Here is a 6,314-nt window from a genome sequence, read left to right as displayed (position 1 = left end):
CCTGGCTGTCCTGGAACTCACTTTGTAGACCAGGCTGGCCTTGAACTCAGAAATCCGCCTGCCTCTGCCTCCCAAGTGCTGGGATTAAAGGCGTGTGCCGCCACGCCTGACTTGATGAGATCTTATAAAGGCCTGAGATACAAATACATCATGACAAAAGAAAGGCCACTGCCTAACACTTTACATGAATGCTGCACATTGCTTGTGGGGTGATATGTGTTTTATTATCCCAATGGAGACAATGAAGCTGCAAATTTTCTTAAGGGTTGGAGTTTCTTTTGTCCTTAGCACTTCAAATGAAAAAACAAACAAACAAACTGAGTATTCCCCAACTTCAATTTAAGCAGACAACATAAGTGAGTTTCAGGTTCCTACAACAGATCTGATGTGACCCAAAGAGGTCTGCAATTTCTTGTCCCACCACCTTTTCCTCATGTGTATGTGGCATGGATGTGTATGTATGAGTGTCTTCATATGTGTAAATGCATGTGTGTGTGTGTGTGTGTGTGTATGCAGAGTCCAAGGTAGACAAAGAAAGTCTTCCTTGACTGATCTTTTACCTTATCTTACCTTAAGAAAAGACACTATTTTCATGTGAGTGTCTTGCCTGCGTGCACATGTGTGTGCACTCCATGTGTGCCTAGTGCTCTCGAAGGTCAGAGGAGGGTGCACAATCCTGGAACTGAAGTTATAAACAGTTGTGATTTGCCTTGTGGATTTGGGGAATCAAACCTGGGTCCTCTGTAAGAGCAAGTGGGTTTTTTTTTGTTTTTTTTTGTTTGTTTTTTTTTGTTTGTTTGTTTGTTTTGGTTTTTTTCGAGACAGGGTTTCTCTGTGTAGCCCTGGCTTTCCTGGAACTCACTTTGTAGACCAGGCTGGCCTCGAACTCAGAAATCTGCCGCCTGCTTCTGCCTCCCAAGTGCTGGGATTAAAGGCATGTGAAGGGAGAGCCCAAGGCTCTAATACCAAAACAGTGACTGCTTGAGGAGTGGGAAACACCACAGGGTGCAGCATGCATGTGGCTAGCACACTGTGCCTTGTCAATATATATAATCATAGTGTATCAAATTAAAAAAATTGATCTTGCTGTTTAGGAATGAGCCTACTGCATTCAGAAGGGGAGGAAACTGGAGCTACCCATCAGAGGGTGATAAAGCCAAAGTGTACTGTGAGGGCCTTCACCCTCACCACCTCTGCACTGAACCATTCAGGTGTGGCATGAAGCCAAGAACAGAAAGAAAACAGTCCTTGACTGCAGAGATGGCCTTTCAAGCAGCCAGACAGAGCGGAACTGAGGTGGTGTACATCTATCCATACCATCCCAGTAGCAGGAATCTTGGCCTGAGTGAGGGGCTAAACATGAGATGGGGAAACTGAGGCTGGATTAAGTATAAGGAGAAGCAAGATGCTTAAAGAGACTAGAACTGAGAAATGTCCTGGAGCCAATGTTCTCCATTTCTGGACCTTTGCTGTGATTCTCTGGACTGCTGGGTAGACCAGGTTGAGCTCCCCCCTGATGGCCATACATTCCCTGCAGAAGTCCCTGTCAAGCCTGGGACTCAGGACAGGGCTACCCCCTTGTGGCAAGGGAGAGTGAGCAGGAAGCCGTTCCTTCACAACTGTCCTGGAACAGGCAATAGGAGATGGATCTTGTACAGAAAAAACAAAGTCAGTTTCTCCTGTAGTCTCTTGTCACAGCCAGAACAGGAGACTTCTGGGATCCCAAAAGGTGTGGGGACTGTTGCTCTCCAGAAAGCAGCTCCTTCCTTCCCACTTAGTTCAGTCCTGAGGCTGTCTGGAGCCTCAGATCCCAGAATTGGGGGGAGGGAGAATTGGTCTCTAAGATGTCCCCACTTTGGTGCTGAAGTAGGACCCAGGGTGTATCATCTCTCCTCCTGCTAACCAGTATCAATGTGGGGTTCTGACAGGCAGTGGTGGTGCACACCTTTAATCCCAGCACTCAGGAGGCAGAGACAGGCAGATCTCTGAGCTGGAGGCCAGCCTGGTCTACAGAGTGAGTTCTAGGAAGGCCAGGCTACACAGAAAAACCCTGTCTTGGAAACAAACAAACAAACAAACAAACAAAACCAATCAATCAAACAAACAAATAAACAGGAGTTCCTAGACACTTTCTTGGGTTGTACTGATTTGCTTGCAGAACTTGTGTTGACTGGTCAATCATGAGAATAATTATCAAGGATACAGATGAAGAGACAGGTGTTAGAGGTCAGGTATGTGGAAGGCTTCTATGCCTTCTCTGGCCACCCTCTTTTCCCCGCCCAGGACCCCTCCACATGTTCAGCTTCCGGGACTCTCTGAACACCTATCTCTAGCAGTTTTATGGACACTTAGTTACACGGGGACACTCATTAAACCACTGGCTATCAGCAATCTGTCTCAATCTCCAGCCCTTCTTCTTTGGGGGTTGAGATAAGGCTGATGAGGGTCCCCACCCTCTGATCCAGCCCTGGTCTTGCAGTGACCAGCCCCACCTGGTAGCTACCCAGGGGCTGCTGGCCAGCAGAAGTTTGGTTTATCAGCACAAGAGCTACACTTCACTACCAGATTCCTAGGATTTTAGGAATTGTGTTCTAAAAAACAGAAAAAAATTTTCTCAGTCTTCAAGACCTGGAAAAGGGAGTGGGACAAGAATTTGGGAAGGGCAGGGCTCTCCCTGTAGCTCTCCCTCTAGGGAAGTGATTAAAGCTGTAAAGTTCCACCTGTAAGCAGGTACTAAAGGTCCAGAGTTTTTATTGTGTGAGCATGTTGAACATAAGACAAAATACCAAGTGGAGTTCTAATGAGACTCAGTGCTGCACAGACTCAGGGCACTGTGAAGTTATGTTTTCAGCCAGTTAGCCTGCTCAGAAACTCCTGCTGGAAAAGGCCCCTAAGAGGGGCTGGAGAGATGGCTCAGCAGTTAAGAGCACTGACTGCTCTTCCAGAGGTCCTGAGTTCAATTCCCAGCAACCACATGGTGGCTCACAACCATCTGTAATGAGATCTGATGCACTCTTCTGGGGTGTCTAGGGACAGCTGCAGTGTACTTGTATAAATATTAATTTTTAAAAAAGATTTATTTATTATTATATCTAAGTACACTGTAGCTGTCTTCAGATCCACCAGAAGAGGGCGTCAGATCTCATTACATTACAGATGGTTGTGAGCCACCATGTGGTTGCTAGGATTTGAACTCAGGACCTTTGGAAGAGCACTGAGCCATCTCTCCAGTCCTATAAATATTAATTTTTTTTTTTTATTGTTGGGAATTGAACTTAGGACCTCTGTTTGCTCTAGCCAACCCCACTTGCTCCGGCCAAAGATTTATTTATTAGTATAAGTTCACTGTAGCTGTCTTCAAACGCACCAGAAGAGGGTATCAGATCTCATTGTAAATATTAATTTTTAAAAAAGCATTTAAAACAACACTTTAACTTTAAAAAAAGTGGTCTGGTGCAGTGCTGAGCTCCCTGTTGGCATCAGAATACCAGAGAACACTGTAGTCTGTCAAATCACCAGAGTGCCTGAGCCCTAAGGGGTCAGGGAAAGAGATGGGAGGTCAAACTTCAGTGGGCTCCACCTCAGGTGTGTGTGATACACGTATGCACAAGTGTGCATATTTATGTATACATGTGATATATATCTCTATCTATCTATCTATCTATCTATCTAGAGAGAGAGAGAGAGAGACTTCTACATCTCTAAGCATCAGTAGCCTGGCATGAATGCCATCCATCTTACAGAAACTGCAGAAATTGCCTGGGGCACAGGATGGGGTCTTCAAGGCACACACAGTTCCTTTCACCTCTCACTGGGCCTTGCCTCCTTTCTCTGGTCTTACTCTAGGAGTCCATCTGTCTCTTTAGCAACTGGCAAAACCAGGAGGCCCCTGGAGATCCACGCCTCTGACTAGGTCCTTAGGAGTAGACCTAGTAGTAGACTAGTCTACAGAAGAGGCCCTGGACTTTTCCCTGGCCTATGATCAGCTGAAGGGGAGGTTTGAGGCCATCGACACTCCTAGCTTCCTAGTACAGGTAGCCAAAGGACCCTGGACTGCCACATGGACAGCTTCTTTCAGTCACAGCTCACCTCGCCCCCTCCTGGCCAGAGCTGGTCCATCCAGGGACCTCAGATAGGAAAAAGGACTCCTGGTCTCTAAGCAATCTTGTGGAAGAGTTAGCCTCAGTTTACCGAAGCAATTGCTATTTCCTGGTAGAGTCTGTCCCTAGTCATGCCCACTCAGGACTCCCACACATATGTTTTCAAGCCCCCGCCACCCCACTGGGACAGAGCTCAAAGCAGAAGCACAGATGAAAGAAGGAAGTAAGTTTCTTCACTTGGGAGTAGGCATCCAGCAATCTGTCTTATCATTCTCAAAAAACTGTATCTTACATAAACCCCATCTTGTCTATATTTTTTTTTCAATTTGCTAAATTCCTCCCCACAAAATAAAGTTTCTTTGGCTTTCTATTTTATTTTTTAAAATTTTAAAGATTTTATTTTTTAAAAAATAAATATTTTTAAAAACTTAAGGGCTGGTGAGATGGCTTAGCGGTTAACAGCACTGACTACTCTTCCAAAGGTCCTGAGTTCAAATCCCAGCAACCACATGGTGGCTCACAACCATCATCAGTAATGATATCTGATGCCCTCTTCTGGAGTGTCTAAAGACAGCTACAGTATACTTACATATAATAAATAAATAAATCTTTTTTTAAAAATTTAAGATTCTTTTTAACTGTGTGTGTGTGTGTGCACGTGCTTGTGGAGGCCAGAGGCTTCAGCGTCCCTGGAACTGGAGTTATGGGCAGTTGGGAACAGAGCTTGGGTCCTCTGTGACAACAGTATGAACAGTTTCTTCAGTTCAGTTGTCCTTGTCAACTTCCTTTTTATACACACTTGGGGATGGAGTGATGGTTCTGTGGTTAAGTCCACTGCAGCTCTTGTAGAGGAACTGGGTTTGGTTCCCAGAAACTGCATAGTAACTCAAAAACATCTGTAGCCCCAGTTCCAGTGGATTTTCTGGACTCTTTGGGCATCAGGCATCCATATGGTATACATACATATTTATAGACACTCACATATATAGATAAATAAGTAAATCTTGAAAAACTATATATATTTAAGTGAATATACAATTTAACATTCAAAGTTCATGTGCAATATGAAAATTTCACTGGGGCTTCAGTTGACCTGAGGAGGTAGGAAGAGCCTGTCTAGGTAGGGGTCCAATTCAAATGTATCATCCATTATACATGTGGATATTAAATATCTACAAAGGCTGTTTAAAATTTTAACTGACACAAATAATTATTTACCGGGTACAGAGTGACATTTTGAGCCGGACTACAATGTACTGTGGCCACATTACAATAAACAGAATGACTACCACCCTGTCTCCATTTTTTCATAATTTTTGCCTTTTTAGGTACAGAAAGGGAGTTTGGTTCTTGACTATTAGCCTGCGGTTTTTCTGGACACCCCATCTCTTTGTCGACTTATCCATGAGGCTAAGACAGGCTTCTGACATGGCTGGAATCACAGGTCTCAGGAGATGTCCTGCCATTTCTCCAGGGTTGGTGGCAGGCAGCGACACCCAAGGCTTTGTATAAACACTTGCTGTGTGTTGAGGGTGAGAGAGAACAGGCAAGTACCCCCATAGACGTTTACAGAAGCAGCATTTGAAAATGGAGCCCTGAGCGATGGAAAGGGATGTGTTAGGGTCAAGAAGGTGACTAATTGCATCGAATCCTGCCAGGCTCAGCACCCACAACTCTGGGGAGAAAACTCTGGAGGTCTCAACCCCCAAACACAGTGAGGATGCCCTGTACCCTGTTCCTGGACACAACAGTGGCTGAAGCAGGCCCTGGTAACAGAACTGTCTCCTGCTAACTCAATAGGGCTCCAGGCTCAAAAGAATCTCCCAGGGCCCTCAACATCTCCTACCTGTGGGACTTCTCCCAACAGCACACGGGGTGGAAGAACTGGATAGGGAGGACAGAGCCTGGGCCTGATTCCTGCATCGATGGGGAGAGTTAACGGATTCCTCCTCACCTGCACCCTGAAGGAGACCACCCCATCACTGCCTCTCAGGCAGTGCTATGCCCATGCAGGTCTCTGGTCCTCTCAGTTAGCTCTGAGCGTGCACACAAGTCCAAGACCAGTGTGGAGACATGGTGCTTGTCTGACATTTGGCCTGCGCCTCTTCCCACTTTTGCCATCTGTCGGTCACATCATTCTCTTCAATGCCAGGGCCCAGCTGGAATATCAGAGACCCTGGGGTACTGTGAGAAGGACATCACACCCCCTAGGGC

Source organism: Mus caroli, chromosome 11, assembly GCF_900094665.2.
Source record: "Mus caroli chromosome 11, CAROLI_EIJ_v1.1, whole genome shotgun sequence".
Classification (NCBI taxonomy): domain Eukaryota; kingdom Metazoa; phylum Chordata; class Mammalia; order Rodentia; family Muridae; genus Mus; species Mus caroli.
The sequence above is the reverse complement of the archived record's forward strand: the minus strand, read 5'-3'. Positions refer to the sequence as shown.